We start from the raw sequence: 19259 nt of genomic DNA on the forward strand, positions 1-19259 counted from the left end.
ACAGACTCGTTTCTGAGGACGAAGGACAAGGTGGAGACGGCGTCTTCTGCTTTTGTCTCCTCTCATTTCCTCAGCAGAGAGATAAAGAGCAGAAGAAGAATAAAGAGCCGACACTCAGAGCGGGATGGTCCCGGCCATTTACCGCCGGCTGATTGCTTTGTGCAAAAGGTGCCTGAAGAGTGAGGGGAAGGAAATTAGTGAATAATGGAGGAAGTAATGAAAGAGGATGAGAACCGGCAGCTCGGCTCAACGAGCAGCCACGAGAACCAGAAACAGGAAAAGACAGAAAACACAGAATCAGAAGAGTTATTATAATTCATGACGTTCAGTCCAGAGTCTGACTCCAGAGTCCAGCTTCCTGTCGTTTGTTCTCTGAGGAGGAGGAAGTGACAGGAGAACCAGAGAGCTTCTGTTCAGGTTGGGTTCCACACGTAAACAACATGGTTCACATGGAACACACAACAACACACAACAACACACAACAACACACAACAACACACAGGTCAAACCACCGACTGTGAATTAAGATGGAGCCACGTGTCAGCCACCAGAAGTGAAGCCACATCATCTGTGGAACCTTCTGTTTTATTCAGGATCCTTTCAAAGTCAATAACCTTTATTTGAGACCTCATTAGGCCACAGGTAGGGGGCGCTGCAGAGCCAACACTGAGGACATGTGGTTTTAGGTTTCAGAGCAGAATCTGATCTGGAACCTGCTGGTGATTTCTTTCTGAGGCTGTGATTCTCCTTTTCATTCGCGGCTGTCGACTCGTCCTAATGACTGCCCACCCCCCCCCCCCGCCCCCCCCCCCGCCCCCCTGCAGGTTTAAATTAGCATCACATCTCCTGCACTCCAGCGCCTGATAACACGTCTGATCAGAGCCGGCGTGGAGTCAGACACTAAACGTGTGAGTGTCGCCCTGAGGAGCAGCCGGGCGCCGCCATGCTCGGTAATCTCTCACCTCCCTCCCCCCCGGTGCTCCTCCCCTCCTCCTCCCCTCCCCTCCCCTCCCCCCCCTCCCCTCCCCTCCCCGTCGTGGCCATTTGAACCATTCAGGATATTATTGAGTTGTAAAAAGCTCCATTATCTCATCGGGGGAGCAGAGATCATTAGTGGCCGAGATAAAGGAGACGTGGAGATGAAGTGAAGATAGAAGAGGAAGAGGGGAGGAGTTTGTTTTCTGCTTTTTAAACCCAACACGGTTTCAGTCTGAATCATGAATCATAAACGTTTTGTTATTTATGATTTTTATTATACAAAACAAAACAGGAGGTTCACATTTATCAGTGAAGTGAAAAACTGCAACATTTCAAAATACAGGAGGAAGAAACTCAATCAGATTAGATAAATATATAAATATCAAATATAATGAGAGAGAATCACTGATCAGAAACACAGTGAAATATAATCATGTGGTGTTAAAGCTGGTTATCTGATGCAAAGGAAACGTTCTGCATCACACACGGAGTAAATCTTCTATTCCATTTGAAAAGGTTATCATTTTGAATATTGAAAATAATTAAACCACATGTTTTCTGGTTAAATGCACAATATGTAACTTCAGCCACTAGGGGTCTCATCATCATCCAATCAGAAACTACGTTAATGTGTTTTTGTTCTAGTTTAATCATGTGACTTTTTATTCAAGATGGTTTTTCAAAGTTAGGTTTTTAAACAACGCTCACATGGAGGAAGAGAAATCCCAGTTTGATTTATGGAAGGAAGCTGTGGGAAGAGATGAGGCCGCAATTAGAGCTTTATAAATGGAGCCGGTGTCGCTGTGAATGAGCAGCTCCATCAATCTGTCCTGACAGCCGCTGCTTAGCCCGTCACTCCGGCTCCGGCACAAGATCTGTAGATTTCAACTCAGCCCAGAAATTGATAATCCAATTCAGGCGTAACCTGGTTAGCTGCTGAATGTGCTGCAGGAGCAGGAGCAGGAGGAGGAGGAGGAGGAGGAGGAGGCTGCAGACTCAGCTCAAACACACACTGCTCGACAATAACACAACACTCCAGCACACACACACACACACACACACACACACACACACACACTGTGTCCGACCAGTGGGAAGGAAACTGTTCACACTTCTCATTCATCCTCTGCAGAACCACATCGCTCCAGACGTGCTGCTTCCAGATGGGAACTGAACCAACAACGTTCCTGACATGTTCTGCAGGTTGTGTATAGAACACACACACACACACACACTCACACACACTCTCTCACAGTGTTGATCCTGCTCTAGAAGCTGAACGTGAGCAGGACGAGACTCTAAAGTTCAGAATTGATTCTTGATGCTCTCGTGATAAACTGAATGAATGAAGCTTCAGGGATTAACAGCCAATAGGATCTCTGCGTAACTGAGCCTTTAGAAAACACACACGGGTAGCCCGGAGGTGGTGTGTGTGTGTGTGTGTGTGTGTGTTTGTGTGTGTGACATCACTTGAGTTGTTAGAATTGTGTGATGAGGCGTCAGCAGCAAAACAGTTTCTGTTGAACGTGTAAATGTTTCTCGTGTTCTTTTAGAATCAGGTTTATTCTGTTAATGACCCGAGCGAACGCAGCTTCTCCTAAATGAAACGAACTGAATGGACGAACACACCAGAGTTCACTCGCCCCCCCCCCCCCCCCCGCGCGCAGGTTGGGTGTGAGCACGGCCTGCAACTCAATCAAAATGTCCCAGCATGCTCCTCTCTGACCTCCTGGACGGGGCGAGCGCCCTGTTTGTTCTGTGGCATCGATGAAGTGAATTAACAGCAGCACCGGACGGCCGCTGCTTCTCTCCGGCACAGAAACATTATGAATCTCCCTCCATACATATGTATGTTGACAGATTACCTCCTCCTCAGCCTCCAGATGCTGCCGCCGCCGCCGTGATGACAGGCGACGTGATCGGCCGAGTGGATTCGTCTCTCAGCCGCTCGGCATCGCATTATGAAGCAGCCGTGCAGAACATGCATCACCTGACTGACAGCGTGAGGAGCCCGATGCTGCCAGCTCACAGTTAGCATCCAGCTGAGCCACAGGATGCTAACTGCTGGCTGCAGCACAGAAAGGCTGGAGGAGGAGGAGGAAGACGAGGAGGATGAGGAGGAAGACCAGGATGAGGAAGACCAGGAGGACGAGGAGGAGGACGAGGAGGAGGATGATGAGGATGACGAGGAGGATGAGGAGGAGGAAGAGGAGGAGGAAGACCAGGAGGACGAGGAGGAAGACGTGGATGAGGATGATGAGGAGGAGGAAGACAAAGAGGAGGTAGAGGATGAGAATGAGGAGGAGGATGAAGACCAGGAGGAAGACGTGGATGAGGAAGACGACGAGGAGGAGGATGAGGAGGAGGAGGAAGACCAGGAGGAGGACGAGGAGGAAGACAAGGAGGAGGACGAGGAGGAAGACAAAGAGGAAGACGTGGATGAGGAAGAGGACGAGGAGGAGGATGAGGAGGAGGAAGAAGACCAGGAGGAGGACGAGGAGGAAGACAAGGAGGAGGACGAGGAGGAAGACAAGGAGGAAGACCAGGAGGAAGACGTGGATGAGGAAGAGGACGAGGAGGAGGATGAGGAGGAGGAAGAAGACCAGAAGGAAGACCAGGAGGAAGACAAGGAGGAGGACGAGGAGGAGGATTAGGATGAGGAGGAAGACCAAGAGGAGGATGAGGAGGCAGACCAGGAGGAAGACGAAGAGGAGGATGAAGTGGAAGACGAGGAGGAAGACGAGGATGAGGAGGAGGAGGAAGACCAAGAGGAGGACGAGGAGGAGGATTAGGATGAGGAGGAGGACGAGGAGGAAGACGAGGAGGAAGACGAGGAGGAGGACGAGGAGGAAGACGAGGATGAGGAGGAAGACGAGGAGGAGGACGAGGAGGAAGACGAGGATGAGGAGGAAGACGAGGATGAGGAGGAAGACGAGGAGGAGGATGAGGATGAGGACGAGGACGAGGAGGAAGATGAGGAGGAAGAGGACGAGGAGGAAGACCAATAGGAGGAAGACCAGGAGGAGGATGAGGAGGAAGACCAATAGGAGGAAGACCAGGAGGAGGATGAGGAGGAAGACGAGGAGGAAGACGAGGATTGGGAGGAGGAGGAAGACCAAGAGGAGGAAGATGAGGAGGAAGAGGAGGACGAGGACCAGGAGGAAGATGAGGAGGAAGAGGACGAGGAGGAAGACGAGGAGGAAGATGAGGAGGAAGAGGACGAGGATGAAGACGAGGAGGAGGATGTAACCTCAGCTGATCACCTGATGACCTGATGAACATGAATCTTCTCAAACGTCTCAGTCTCTGTTCAGACTCTTTCAATCAGACGAGCAGCTTCATGTGAACGAGGTTGAACCAGAGTTTTGAAACTGAATCATTTCAGTGAGGATGAAGTTAGACGAGAAGCTGTGATGCTTCAAGTCTCTGCAGCTTCTTTCAGGTGACTCCTCAGATCCTCCTCCTCTTCTTCAGAGGTTCATGTGTGAATGTGAATGACGGATAGACACGTTCGCCACTTCCTGTTTCAGCTCAGGTCTGGAAACAGATCGTGTTTCCTCCATCACATCAACAATCAAATCAATCTGAGATGCAGCAGCACAGGATTTAGTTTCTTCATAAATGTTGAGTCTCTGACTTTAGTGCGGAGTAAAGACACACACACAGACACACACACACACACACATGCACACACAGAGGCACACACACACACACACACACACACACACACACACACACACACACACACACTAACTGAGGAACCCAGCTGGTTCTCCTGCCGTCTGTATGAAAACAGACGGCCCACGAGCGGTGGAGGAAACAGAGGGAGACGCCCTCCGGTGAATCGGCCGTCCCTGTCTCCTCCGTCCCTGTCTCCTCCGTCCCTGTCTCCTCCGTCCACCTTCACCTTGTCCGTGTGTTCTCGTCTCCCGTCCCCCTGGTGGTGGTGGAGGCTCTCGGCCGCCGGCTGACGGCCGGTGGGAGGATTAATCGCCGTCGGATGGCGAGGCATCTGCTGCTCGCTCACCACCAACTGCTGCTGAACATGATTAAATGGCCTCTTCCAGTTGACATGTGGAGCCGCCTGTCTGTCTGTCCCCTGTCTATCTGAAGCCTGTCTGTCTGTCCCCCTGTCTGTCTGTCCACCTGTCTATCTGAAGCCTGTCTGTCTGTCTGACGCCTGTCTGTCTGTCCCCCTGTCTGTCTGACCACCTGTCTCTCTGCTCCTCTGCACGTCTTCTTCTTCGCTGTCTTTCACCAGACGTCCCACAGGAGACGCTCACACATCCAGTTCCGTCTGGCGTCTTCCTGCCGAGAGCAGATTATGAACTTATGATCACTGGATTTTAAGTTTCACCGACTTCCCGAGTTGTTGTTCCGACTGAAGATGGTTCTGATGACCTTTGACCTCCCCACTCCAAATAGAACTCAGAAACACTGACTCACGTGTGATGAGCGTTTTCTGGACACATATATTACGTCTTTACGTGTGATTCAACTTTCCCACAAAATCCCAATGAATCATAATATTGAATCTGAGCTGCTTCAGTATCATGATGGTATTAAATCTGGAGGAATGTGTGTGTGACCACACGCGTGTTCTTCTGTACATGTGTGTGCAAACTGGAGGAAAACATACGTGTCCACGGGCAGTTGGCACGGTTACAACATGCACACAATGTACTTTACTTTTGAAACCTTCTGGCTACGCAGACGCACAAAGTATGAAAATATGATATGTATAATAAAGTTCAGTGTGTGTCTCTCTCTCTCTCTCTCTCTCTCTCTCTCCCTCCCGTCTCTCTCTCCCTCCCTTCTCTCTTCCTCCCTTCTCTCTTCCTTCCATCTCTCTATACCTCCCGTCTCTCTCCCTCCCTTCTCTCTCCCTCCCCCTCTCTTCCTCCCTTCTCTTTTCCTCCCTTCTCTCTCCCTCCATTCTCTCTCCCTCCCGTCTGTCTCCTTCCCTTCTCTCTTCCTCCCTTCTCTCTTCCTCCCTTCTCTCTCCCTCCCGTCTCTCTCCCGTCTCTCTCTCCTCCCGTCTCTCTTCCTCCCTTCTCTCTTTCTCCCTTCTCTCTTTCTCCCTTCTCTCTATACCTCCCGTCTCTCTCCCTCCTTTCTCTCTCCCTCCCTTCTCTCTCCCTCCCCCTCTCTTCCTCCCTTCTCTTTTCCTCCCTTCTCTCTCCCTCTATTCTCTCTCCCTCCCGTCTGTCTTCTTCCCTTCTCTCTTCCTCCCGTCTCTCTCCCTCCCGTCTCTCTCCCTCCCTTCTCTCTTCCTCCCTTCTCTCTCCCTCCATTCTCTCTCCCTCCCGTCTGTCTCCTTCCCTTCTCTCTTCCTCCCTTCTCTCTTCCTCCCTTCTCTCTCCCTCCCGTCTCTCTCCCGTCTCTCTCTCCTCCCGTCTCTCTTCCTCCCTTCTCTCTTTCTCCCTTCTCTCTTTCTCCCTTCTCTCTATACCTCCCGTCTCTCTCCCTCCTTTCTCTCTCCCTCCCTTCTCTCTCCCTCCCCCTCTCTTCCTCCCTTCTCTCTTCCTCCCTTCTCTCTCCCTCCCGTCTCTCTCCCGTCTCTCTCTCCTCCCGTCTCTCTTCCTCCCATCTCTCTTTCTCCCTTCTCTCTTTCTCCCTTCTCTCTATACCTCCCGTCTCTCTCCCTCCTTTCTCTCTCCCTCCATTCTCTCTCCCTCCCGTCTGTCTCCTTCCCTTCTCTCTTCCTCCCTTCTCTCTTCCTCCCTTCTCTCTCCCTCCCGTCTCTCTCCCGTCTCTCTCTCCTCCCGTCTCTCTTCCTCCCATCTCTCTTTCTCCCTTCTCTCTTTCTCCCTTCTCTCTATACCTCCCGTCTCTCTCCCTCCCTTCTCTCTCCCTCCCCCTCTCTTCCTCCCTTCTCTTTTCCTCCCTTCTCTCTCCCTCCATTCTCTCTCCCTCCCGTCTGTCTCCTTCCCTTCTCTCTTCCTCCCTTCTCTCTTCCTCCCTTCTCTCTCCCTCCCGTCTCTCTCCCGTCTCTCTCTCCTCCCTTCTCTTTTCCTCCCTTCTCTCTCCCTCCATTCTCTCTCCCTCCCGTCTGTCTCCTTCCCTTCTCTCTTCCTCCCTTCTCTCTTCCTCCCTTCTCTCTCCCTCCCGTCTCTCTCCCTTCTCTCTTTCTCCCTTCTCTCTTTCTCCCTTCTCTCTATACCTCCCGTCTCTCTCCCTCCTTTCTCTCTCCCTCCCTTCTCTCTCCCTCCCCCTCTCTTCCTCCCTTCTCTTTTCCTCCCTTCTCTCTCCCTCTATTCTCTCTCCCTCCCGTCTGTCTTCTTCCCTTCTCTCTTCCTCCCGTCTCTCTCCCTCCCGTCTCTCTCCCTCCCTTCTCTCTTCCTCCCTTCTCTCTCCCTCCCGTCTCTCTCCCGTCTCTCTCTTCCTCCCGTCTCTCTCCCTCCCTTCTCTCTTCCTCCCTTCTCTCTTCCTTCCATCTCTCTATACCTCCCTTCTCTCTCCCTCCCGTCTCTCTCCCTCCCTTCTCTCTTCCTCCCTTCTCTCTTCCTTCCATCTCTCTATACCTCCCTTCTCTCTCCCTCCCGTCTCTCTCCCTCCCTTCTCTCTCCCTCCCCCTCTCTATACCTCCCTTCTCTCTTCCTCCCTTCTCTCTCCCTCCCCTTCTCTCTCCCTCCTGTCTCTCTCCCTCCCTTCTCTCTATACCTCCCTTCTCCTTCCCTCCCTTCTCTCTCCCTCCCGTCTCTCTCCCTCCTGTCTCTCTCCCTCCCTTCTCTCTTCCTTCCATCTCTCTCTCCCTCCCTTCTCTCTTCCTTCCATCTCTCTATACCTCCCTTCTCTCTTCCTCCCTTCTCTCTCCCTCCTGTCTCTCTCCCTCCCTTCTCTCTATACCTCCCTTCTCCTTCCCTCCCTTCTCTCTCCCTCCCGTCTCTCTCCCTCCCCCTCTCTCCCTCCCTTCTCTCTCCCTCCCTTCTCTCTTCCTCCCGTCTCTCTCCCTCCCTTCTCTCTCCCTCCCTTCTCTCTTCCTCCCTTCTCTCTTTCTCCCTTCTCTCTCCCTCCCGTCTCTCTCTCCTCCCGTCTCTCTCCCTCCCTTCTCTCTCCCTCCCGTCTCTCTCCTCCCGTCTCTCTTCCTCCCTTCTCTCTTCCTCCCTTCTCTCTCCCTCCCATCTCTCTCCCTCCCCCTCTCTCCCTCCCGTCTCTCTCCCTCCCGTCTCTCTTCCTCCCTTCTCTCTCCCTCCCCCCTCTCTCCCTCCCTTCTCTCTTCCTCCCTTCTCTCTCCCTCCCATCTCTCTCCCTCCCCCTCTCTCCCTCCCGTCTCTCTCTCTCCGCCTGCAGCAGCTCCCGGTGTTTGAGAGTAAAGGTCTCGGTCGTCCCTCAGAACACAACATGTCTCCATTTGTCCTCTCTGGCCTGTCTCTGCTCTCTGCAGCTTCTCAAACTGTCGGCTGTTCCACCTGCAGAGTGTCTCTGTTCTTCTTTGCAGCTGACTGACTTCACAGAGACACGAGACGAGGACACGTCCTGACGCGAGGTGTCGGGTCAGAGACACTTCAGCACGTTGACCTCAGCTTTGACAGGAAATAAATGTAAATGCAGGTTTTCATATAGTTATTATCGTCTTCTGCTAATTAACAGCTTTTTCTAATGTGTTTTCAACTGACTCGTAATTTATTCAGGTGAAACACAGAGAAACTGTTGTGACAAGAGAAGAGAGAAAAAGTTTTGTTCCTTATAAAATGTTCTACAGAGAAAAACATGAAAATAGAACAACAGCTGAAAGTTGAGCTCAAGGGACGATTTCACATGAGGGTCGTTGACGGATCTAAAACAGGTATGTTCAATAATTTAGCAAAAATTCAATTGTTTCTTTCTCATATATTAAAATACGATTGTTCACACAAAGCTAATGAATGATTGTGACTTTACAGCTCAGCAGAAAGAAGCAACAGGTTCCACTGAACCATGAAAAACACTCGATACCGACCGAAAGCATCTGAATCTGTCTCGTTTGTTCGTCTGTGAGGATCAAAGTTTAAAAGTTGATCTCAAAGTTGAAGTTACTGTAACAAAACTACTAAAACAAAATGGAACAAAGAATAGATGTGAAATAAATCTTAAATGTGGAAAAACTGCAGGTTTTTGTGGTGTTTTCCTCGTCTTTTATATTTACTGTTTTCCTGCAGAGCACGAGGACGACAGGACATGAAGTGATGGAGAAGATTTGAGTTTATGGTTAAAAATCTACATTTGTGATGAATGTGTCCAACATTGAAGTTTCCTCTTCACACACTCGACTTCATTCCTGCTTCAGCTCGACTCGTCTGATCCGAGCATCGAGGATGAAGAGCTCTTTTCTCCTTAAGGAAGTTGTCAAAGTGAAAGTGGGAATGAGCAGAGAGAAGGTGTGTGGAAAGAAATCCTTTAAAAAGACAGCAGCAAATTATGACTCAGGAAGATGAACAGATAAAGATCAGACTCACAGAACATCAGGATTCATGCTGCTGACACGTCGACTGGAATCATGGTAATTACAGGTCTCAGAGATATGAATCATGTTCAGGTTAAAGCTGTCAGAGTCGTGATCCATCGAGGACTGAGGTCCCTCCATGCTCCCTGACACAAGACATCTCAGAGTTTCTCTAACATCATCTGTATATTCAGATACTTGCACGCTGATGAATCCAGAGGCTCCTGCAGAAGCTTCACATTAAGAGCATTTAACTGGTGAAACACTGTTATTGTGAAGGAGACACAGGAAGTGACAACTCAACAGTTACTGCCGTGTTTCATCGTAATGTGACGGGAAACAGAATTTATCTCTTTGTCTTCGTCGTCAGTTTGAATGAGATGATGAGAGCAGGAGGGAAATCCTGGAAGATCCTGAAGCACCTTCAACCTTCAGCTGATTGGTTCCTTCTCCTGCTGCTGAGATCACATGACCCTGAAACATCCTGAGCTATCGCCCTGTGACGTCAGTGACGTTAGATGTTTGCCACCACAGACACGAGGAAGGGACCACATGACCCTGAACAACATCTCATCCTCATTGTTCTGTGACAGGAACATTTTAAATAAATCCCTACATGCTGCACAGCTGGTAAAAAAAAGTCCTTAACGAGGACCAGAGCAAAGTCCCGTCCTCCGCTTCGTGCTCTGACAGTCGGGACGGAAGGCTCCCAAGGACCAGCTGGTGAGTCGTCTTAATGTGGGAGCGATGTGCCGTCACGTAAACTCCTTTAACAAGGAACCTTGAAAAGTTCTCAGCCAACATGAAGCTGTTCAGAGTCTTTGTCCTTGTCTCAGTCGAGTCGGCTCCTCGCTGCAGAAGACACCTGCCACCGCGAGGTCAGCGCCCCACAAGCCTCCACGCCACCAGGGCCCTCAGGCAGAAACACAGGGAGGCTCAGAGAGCGCTCCGTGCACGTGGAGAGAGTGCACGTGTCCAGGTCTGGTCAGGGAGCGCTCCGTGCACGTGGAGAGAGTGCACGTGTCCAGGTCTGGTCAGAGAGCGCTCCGTGCACGTGGAGAGAGTGCACGTGTCCAGGTCTGGTCAGTCAAACACAGACGAATGTCCCTCACCATTAAAACCATTCAGATTTTGAACCTGTAAGAACTCGTCTCGACCATTTAGCAGAATATTGATGATTAGAATTGAATCTCTTATGTATTAATATGAACTTCATGTGTATCTGCAGCTGTTTACCAAACTGTATTTTAAATGAAAACAAACACGATGCCAACACAATGAAAAGCTGCTGCTCTCCCTGCAGCTGATGACCGCCTCACATTTAGATCCCAGAAGAATCTGAGACAGTTTCTCAGAATTTTTTTTAATAAACGATCTCAATTAAATATTTTCTGGACGATCACTCCGAACACACATCATTCATATATTCCGTCTCTGGTCCGAGGACACTTCAGCATTCCCTCTCCACCTTGCTGCATCGGCTGGACGGGGATTGAACCACCAACCTCTGGTTAGAGGATGAATGCTCTTCTTCCAGGGACGTTTAAAAAAAAACTGTTTACCTGCGAACGTTCGTGTGAAATAAGTTATTGTGCTGATCAGAAGGTTTGAATAAGTAAAAATGAGTCAGTGACAAACTGTGGAAGTGAAAGAAGGTGGAGTCATTTTTTAGATCATGCTCCTGTCTCCTGTCTCTTGTCTCCTGTCTCCTGTCTCCTGTCTCTTGTCTCCTGTCTCCTGTCTCCTGTCTCCTGTCTCTTGTCTCCTGTCTCCTGTCTCTTGTCTCCTGTCTCCTGTCTCCTGTCTCCTGTCTCCTGTCTCTTGTCTCCTGTCTCCTGTCTCTTGTCTCTTGTCTCTTGTCTCTTGTCTCCTGTCTCTTGTCTCCTGTCTCCTGTCTCTTGTCTCCTGTCTCCTGTCTCCTGTCTCCTGTCTCTTGTCTCTTGTCTCCTGTCTCCTGTCTCTTGTCTCCTGTCTCCTGTCTCCTGTCTCTTGTCTCCTGTCTCCTGTCTCCTGTCTCTTGTCTCCTGTCTCCTGTCTCTTGTCTCTTGTCTCTTGTCTCTTGTCTCCTGTCTCCTGTCTCCTGTCTCCTGTCTCCTGTCTCTTGTCTCTTGTCTCCTGTCTCCTGTCTCTTGTCTCCTGTCTCCTGTCTCCTGTCTCTTGTCTCCTGTCTCCTGTCTCCTGTCTCTTGTCTCCTGTCTCCTGTCTCTTGTCTCCTGTCTCCTGTCTCCTGTCTCCTGTCTCCTGTCTCTTGTCTCTTGTCTCTTGTCTCTTGTCTCTTGTCTCTTGTCTCTTGTCTCCTGTCTCTTGTCTCCTGTCTCCTGTCTCTTGTCTCCTGTCTCCTGTCTCTTGTCTCTTGTCTCCTGTCTCCTGTCTCTTGTCTCCTGTCTCCTGTCTCCTGTCTCTGTCTCCTGTCTCCTGTCTCTTGTCTCCTGTCTCCTGTCTCCTGTCTCTTGTCTCTTGTCTCCTGTCTCCTGTCTCTTGTCTCCTGTCTCCTGTCTCCTGTCTCCTGTCTCTGTCTCCTGTCTCCTGTCTCCTGTCTCCTGTCTCTTGTCTCTTGTCTCCTGTCTCCTGTCTCTGACTCTGTCTTGTTACAGTAGAGTGACCAGAGGTGTTGAGCAGTGACTGTGTCTGTGGTGATGGAGGAGCTGAAGCTGAAGCTGAAGCTGAAGCTGAAGCTGCTCTTCACAATAAATCCCTGAGTATCAGAGTGTCAGCAGAGCCCTCCTCCTCTTCCTCCTCTTCCTCCTCTTCCTCCTCTTTCTCCTCTTCCTCCTCTTGCTTCTCTTCCTCCTCTTCCTCCTCTTCTTCCTCCTCCTCTTCCTCCTCTTTCTCCTTCTCTTCCTCCTCTTCCTCCTCCTCTTCCTCCTCTTCCACCTCCTCTTCCTCCTCTTCCACCTCCTCTTTCTCCTCCTCTTCCTCCTCCTCTTCCTCCTCCTCCGTCTGTCCATCACATACCTACCTCCCCTCTCTCCATCCTCTCATCCCTCTCTCTCTGCAGCAGGATGTGTGGGCAGCAGCAGCACCGCTGTCGGTCTCCTCTTCACGACACTCAATGGGAGCATGGCGCCCCCCAGAGGCCGATCCCTCCTCCTCCTCCTCTTCCTCCTCCTCCTCCACCTCCTCCTCCTCCTCCAGCAGCAGCAACGGGACACATCATGAATATTTCACCAGGTTTAACTCCACTTAAAATATGCATTCTAATTGGGCCTAAGTGCCACAGCTCCACTCGAGGAAGCTTTCCAGATTCTTTCCTCCCACTTTCCTCTAACTGACACGTTTCATACGCCTGATATATTTTCATAATGTTGCTTACTAATGTGTTTCTTCATTTCACTGGAGCTTGCTGAAGCTCTCTGAGCCTCAGAAGCCTCCTGGTTCTCCGCGGTGCAACATGGAGGCAGCGGGGGGGCGACGCTCACACCACCTGGATCACAACACCGACGCACTCAGGCAGAGTGAGCTGCATCACAGACGCTTGGGGGGGGAATCAGAGTCGTGTTTTAGTGCTTTACACTGTCACTGAAGTGAACTCCCTCTAAACAATCATTGGAATATTTGTTATTGGGTCTAAATGCCTGTTTCATGAAGAATGTAACATCTGGAGTTAAGTTTCATCAACATCTGTCTCCATCCCGACTCCTGAGCTGTTCCTCAGATTAGTTCCTCCTCCTCTGTTTAAATTAAAATGTTCCATCCGTGTTGTTTTCTGTTCAAGTAACAGACCCAGCTTTTCAAAATAAAAGTTCTGTAATTCCTCTCAATATGAAACAGTAACATAAAAAACAATGTGCTTTTACTTTGAAAACAACTAGCTAAGGAGGAAGTGATTCTCTGGCTGTTTTTTACCATGATGCATTTCAGCACCGTGATTAACCTTTGTGTGCATTGGGGCGTGGACAGCGTGTGACTGGCAGCGAGTATCATCCAATAGGTTCATGTGGGCGTGTACTGACCTTAACCTCTGTCAGGCTCCGCCCCCGACATGGAACCAAGATGGCGCCGGACAAAGTGAGGCTTCAGAGCAGCAGCTCACGATCAGACCGGTGACGTCACGGTGGGTCGATATGAACCTCCAGCACAAGAAGCACTTTTCATTTTCACTTGTGCCACAAAAACATGATTTTTAAAACAGTTTTCCAAAGAAATATTCTTCTTGTGGCGGGAGCAGCTGGTCGATGGTCAGGCAGTGGAGCTCTCAGAGCTCGCACAAGGACACGATGTTCCAGCACAGAACAAAGCAGGTGACCCGGTGCTTGGCTGGAGCACCTGAGCGGGGGGGGGGGGGGGGGGGGCAGTGCATGTTTAGTGCATTAGCAGGTGCAGAGTATCCAGCCACCCCCCCCCCCCCCCCCCTCCCCTCTCTGAGAACGAGCTGCACCTGAATCCAGAGCCGCAGCCAGAGCGTCGGGTCGGACCCGAGCAGAACGAGGCTTTGTTCTGGTAACAGCTCGGCTTTTGTAATCCTGCTTTCATTTCTGTGAGAGGAACTTAATTTAGTTCTATTCTAATAATACTTCTGTGGAAACCATGAGCCAGAAAATGAAGTGTCACCGAGCTCTACAGGAAGTGACACGGCCCGATGAGGAGGAGGAGGAGGAGGAGGAGGCACCTTCTGTCTGATGCAGTAACAACATCAGTTCACAGGAGGTTTGGATTCCACACGAAGAATCATCAGATCTGAAGGAACCAGGGGAGGAGCACACAGACACCGAGGATCAGATCAGCTTCATCAGAGGAAAATAGATTATGAGATATAATGGAGGATCTGAAGTGAGGAGCACAGACAGAGACGCTGGTTGTAGTAAAACAGATTCTGCCTTGAGCCTCAACTCGTCCTCACCGACTGGGAACCAGCGACTTTAAGAGTCTGAGCTGCTCGTGTGTGAATCAGCGTCGGGTCGATACCGTGACTGTGGCCTTGAGCTGAGGTTTATAAATCCTTGGGCTGAGGTGAAAAATCGAAATTTGGTAAAACAAAATGTTACAAATCATTATTATTTCACTTGTGTCTTAAAAAGACTTGATAATCGTCAGTTTTAGATTAAAGGTCAGGAGACGTCATTTCAAAACTGTGTCTGATACAAATCTTAATCATCTTTTCTGGAATCAAGTGTCCAGACTGAAATAATCTTTCTCTCTCTCTCCCTCTCTCTCTCTCTCTCTCTCTCCCCTCCTCTCTCCCTCTCTCCCTCTCTCTCTCTCTACCCCTCCTCTCTCCCTCCCTCTCTCTCTCTCTCCCTCTCTCTCTCTCTACCCCCCCCTCTCCCTCCCTCTCTCTCTCTCTCTCTCTCTGTCTCTCCCCCCTCTCTCTCTGTCTATCCATCTCTCTCTCTCTCTCCCCCCCCCCTCTCTCCCTCCCTCTCTCTCTCTCTCCCCCCCTCTATCTCTCTCTCTCTCTCTCTCTCTCTCCCCCCCCCCCCCTCTCTCTCTCTGTTCTGAAACATAATGGACGCCCCCGAGGCAGCCACAGCGCTTTGTTGCCATGGCGATGGCAAAGGAACTAATAACCTGGTGGAAAGCAGATAAGGCTGTGGGGGGGGCAGTAGTATTATTATTGTAAGTATGACCATTATTACTGTGAGTACCAGGAGTATTCAACCACTCCAGACTCATATTTGAACTCAACATGTAAAAATCAGACGCACCTGAAATACAGAGACTCATACAAATGTTCACAGCAGCTGATTCCAGGGCCTCACACTGACCAGTGGGGGCCCTCGCACTGACCCCCGGGGGCCACGCACTGGGGGGGGGGGGGGGGGGGCACTTTCACGTCATCATCAGATCAGTAAACTGTCTTTTCCTTCTTTCGTACTTTTGACCTTTTCTTCCCGTTTGAATTACTTCAAGTGAAGAAGGAGATTTTTATCACAGATTTTTCACTTCATCGTGCTGCAGTGAATTTATTCTCATTGAATTAGGTTGTAACTGTAGAGTCCGGGCTGAAGTCAACAGACACACACACACACACACGGGTCCAGAAGATGTTGTGTATGTATCTGTGTGTGTGTGTGTGTGTGTGTGTGTGTGTGTGTGTGTGTGTGTGTGTGTGTGTGTGTGTGTGTGTGTGTGTGTGTGTGTGTGTTTGAGGAGGAGCTGAGCGATGGAGGCACTTTGAGCTGTTTCCCTCTCAGATCTTCCTGCTCTTCATTTGAAGTTGATCTTTCCAGAGCTGCTCCACGTCGCTCTGATCTGCTCCTCCTGTCCAACACCTGCTGGAGTTTGTGTCTACACACTCTGTAAAGTCCTACTTCACGTCGGCAACATGCAGACACACACACACAAACACACTGTGAGAGTGAGCGGTGGTCAAACCTTACCATCTGTTTCTGTTATGATACAATGTTTTTATGATTTTTGATTGACAGACGTATGGACCTCACTTGTTTTGCTGCTGCTGCTGAAACTTGTTCACTGTAAAGTTGTTGTGAGGAGTTTTCTGATGGACGAGCTGCTGAGGCTCTTGTGACTGTACATGTCAGCCTGTGAAGCTTCTCCTCCAGACGGACAGGTCCTCACTGAGCTGTGGTGACTCATCAAACACTGAGGTCACATGACTGCTCCTTCACTGCCGCTGGTTTGATTCCTCTCCATCTCAGAGTTCACTTCTGGGAATATGACTTGTGATTTCTCAGGTTATGTTTCCAACATGTTTCTTCCTACTGTTCAAATATGAAGCTAAAGGATCTGGGATTTTGTTGCCACCATTTTGTTTCTGTTAAGATGAACCCTGGGAGCGAGGTCCCGCCCATACACCTGCTAAACCAATCAGGAGTCAGTCTCAGCTGTCAATCATTCTGCCATCAAATAACCTGATATCTCTGATCGGCTCTGATCTACACGGTACCAGAACAACCCAGTGAATCATCGTTGATCTCAAATGATCTAGGAGCTGGTTTTTGTTAAGTTAGACCCTCTTCACAGGAGCTGAGACGTTCAGACCTCCTTCAGAAAACAGACCCAGCTCCAGACTCTACTCACAAAGAGCTCCTCAGGTCTCCATCAGGCTCAGAAGAGAAGCTCAGAGATGATCCCTCACAGTGAACACCGTGTTTCTCTCTTTCTCTCTCGGTGTCACTGTGCATCCTGGACTGGGTAATAAAAATAATCTCAAACAGTGGAATCGAGAGGGAAATGTCTGAGAGTGTCGATACGGGAGGAATCAGTGGGACGTGGTTCTGACCTCGGAGGAGACGTGAGATGAACGTTCTGCCAAACCGCTGAAGTCACGACCCGTAATCGTCCGATCTGCCGAGCGCCGCGGAGCAGGAAGCGAGCGCCGCTCTGCGTGTTGTTGTTCTGGGTCGGAGGTCGAATGTGTGAGTAATCTAGAGCTGCACAGAGCGGCGGGCCGATGGCTGATATCCAGACGCTTCCAGCTCACAGCAAACACACAAAGACCTTTCCCTGTTATAATATGCAAAGTGATGGGAGCTCTCAATACAACATGTTCCTCCAGAAACAACAATCAAACCTTTCTGATATGATTCTATATTTCCTTCCTAACCCAGTGTTCCTGCGTGAGGCCGAGGGCCCCGTGGTTCTGACCAGGAGAAGAAGTTCAGGACGTTCTCCTGCACATCGAGGGAACTGGTGAGGATATCAACAGGGCTGGTAAAAAACTCTATGGTTTAATTCTCTGTACTGGTGGACGACCCCAGCAGCTCATCAGGTCCCAGTTCACCTGAAGACCAGTCAGACCTCTGACATCACTGATTACTAACATAGAGCCGAGCAAATCACCGTCTGCCTCAGCACCTCCTTCTCTTTCAATAAGAGGGTAACAGCACCGCTCCTCCTCCTCCTCCTCCTCCTGCTCCTCCTCTTGCTCGTTCTCCTCCTCCTCCTCTTCCTCCTCCTCCTCCTGCTCGTTCTCCTCCTCTTCCTCCTTCTCCTATTCCTCCTTCTCTTTCAATAACAGGAAAACAGCAGCACTCCTCCTCCTCTTCTTCCTCCTCCTTTTCCTCCTTCTCCTACTCGTTCTAGTCGTCGTCCTCCTCCTCCTCCTCCTCCTCCTCCTCCTCCTATTCCTCCTTCTCTTTCAATAACAGGGTAGCAGCAGCGCTCCTCCTCCTCCGCCTCCTCCTCCTACTCGTTCTCCTCGTTCTCCTCGTTCTCCTCCTCCTCCTCCCTCTCTTCGTCCTCCTCCTCTCTTCCTCCTCCTCCTCCTCCTCCTCATCCTCCCTCCCCCTCCTCCTCTTCCTCCTCCTCCTCTTCCTCTTCCTCCTCTTCCTCCTCCTCCTCCTCCTGCTCCTCCTCATCCTCCTCCTCCTCTTCCTCCTCCTCCTCCCCCTCCTCCTCCTCCTCCCCACTCACTGACTGTGAAATATTTAGCACACATTACTTTGGGAAACAGGAGAATTTGTTCCAGCCCGAGTTGGATCCTGAACGTGATGAAACGATTCCCCTCTTCCTCCTTCTCCTACTCGTACCAGAGAGCAGAAGAGAAATGAAGCTTCACCTCCTCCTCCTCCTCCTCCTCCTCCTCCTCCTCCTCTTCCTCCTTCTCCTACTCGTACCAGAGAGCAGAAGAGAAATGAAGCTTCACCTCCTCCTCCTCTTCCTCCTCCTCCTCCTCCTCCTCCTCCTCTTCCTCCTTCTCCTTGAGAGCAGGAGAGAAATGAAGCTTCACCTCCTCCTCCTCCTCCTCCTCCTCCTCCTCTTCCTCCTTCTCCTTGAGCGCAGGAGAGAGATGAAGCTTCACCTCCTCCTCCTCCTCCTCCTCCTCCTCCTCCTCCTCCTCTTCCTCCTTCTCCTTGAGAGCAGGAGAGAAATTAAGCTTCACCTCCTCCTCCTTTTCCTTTTCCTTTCTCTCTCTGCTCTCGTTTAGCCGTGTCTAGAATGAGTTTGGTAGTTACACATGTAACCGTCCAAATTCAATTTTGTGTGGATCTTTCTAATGGTAGTCGAACATTAAAACATGTATTTGCAGATAGAGGAGCGCAGCTGAACAGCTTGAAAAGAGAAACTGCTCCAGTCGAGCTTATTACCTCACGCCTGGACTCAGGCACGGAGCAATTAATCATATTTTTGCTTTGGGTTAGAATACTGATTTCCATCTCTGCACACAGGAAATGTAATATTTTCAGAGTTGGATATTCATCCAGCGGTAGGTTCAGTTTGTCTCTGAGGCGATTCTGCTCCCTGCCGAGCCCAGTGCCATGAAACACTGAGAGAGGAGCTGGAAGACAGAGCGGCTGCTGCTCAGCTGGACGCTGAACATGACCTCCCGTCTGTGTGTCCCTCTGTCTGTGTGTCCTGTCCTCCTGTCCTCCCCTCTGTCTGTGTGTCCCTCTGTCTGTGTGTCCTGTCCTCCCCTCTGTCTGTGTGTCCTGTCCTCCTGTCTGTCTGTGTGTCCCTCTGTCTGTGTGTCCTGTCCTCCTGTCTGTCTGTGTGTCCCTCTGTCTGTGTGTCCCTCTGTCTGTGTGTCCTGTCCTCCTGTCTGTGTGTCCCTCTGTCTGTGTGTCCTGTCCTCCTGTCTGTGTGTCCCTCTGTCTGTGTGTCCCTCTGTCTGTGTGTCCTGTCCTCCTGTCTGTCTGTGTGTCACTCTGTCTGTGTGTCCTGTCCTCCTGTCTGTCTGTGTGTCCCTCTGTCTGTGTGTCCTGTCCTCCTGTCTTTCTGTGGGTCCTGTCCTCCTGTCTGTCTGTGTGTCCTGTCCTCCTGTCTGTCTGTGTGTCCTGTCCTCCTGTCTGTCTGTGTGTCCCTCTGTGTGTCCTGTCCTCCTGTCTGTCTGTGTGTCCTGTCCTCCCCTCTGTCTGTGTGTCCCTCTGTCTGTGTGTTCTGTCCTCCTGTCTGTCTGTGTGTCACTCTGTCTGTGTGTTCTGTCCTCCTGTCTGTCTGTGTGTCACTCTGTCTG

General features: G+C 50.5%; 1 pseudogene; it reads right to left on the reverse strand.

Moving 5' to 3' along the window:
* Positions 1 to 12085: 12085 nt before the first annotated feature.
* Positions 12086 to 17984, reverse strand: LOC128445648 (cilia- and flagella-associated protein 251-like; annotated as a pseudogene).
* Positions 17985 to 19259: the final 1275 nt, after the last annotated feature.

The sequence above is a fragment of the Pleuronectes platessa genome, chromosome 8 (genome assembly GCF_947347685.1).
Source record: "Pleuronectes platessa chromosome 8, fPlePla1.1, whole genome shotgun sequence".
Taxonomy (NCBI): domain Eukaryota; kingdom Metazoa; phylum Chordata; class Actinopteri; order Pleuronectiformes; family Pleuronectidae; genus Pleuronectes; species Pleuronectes platessa.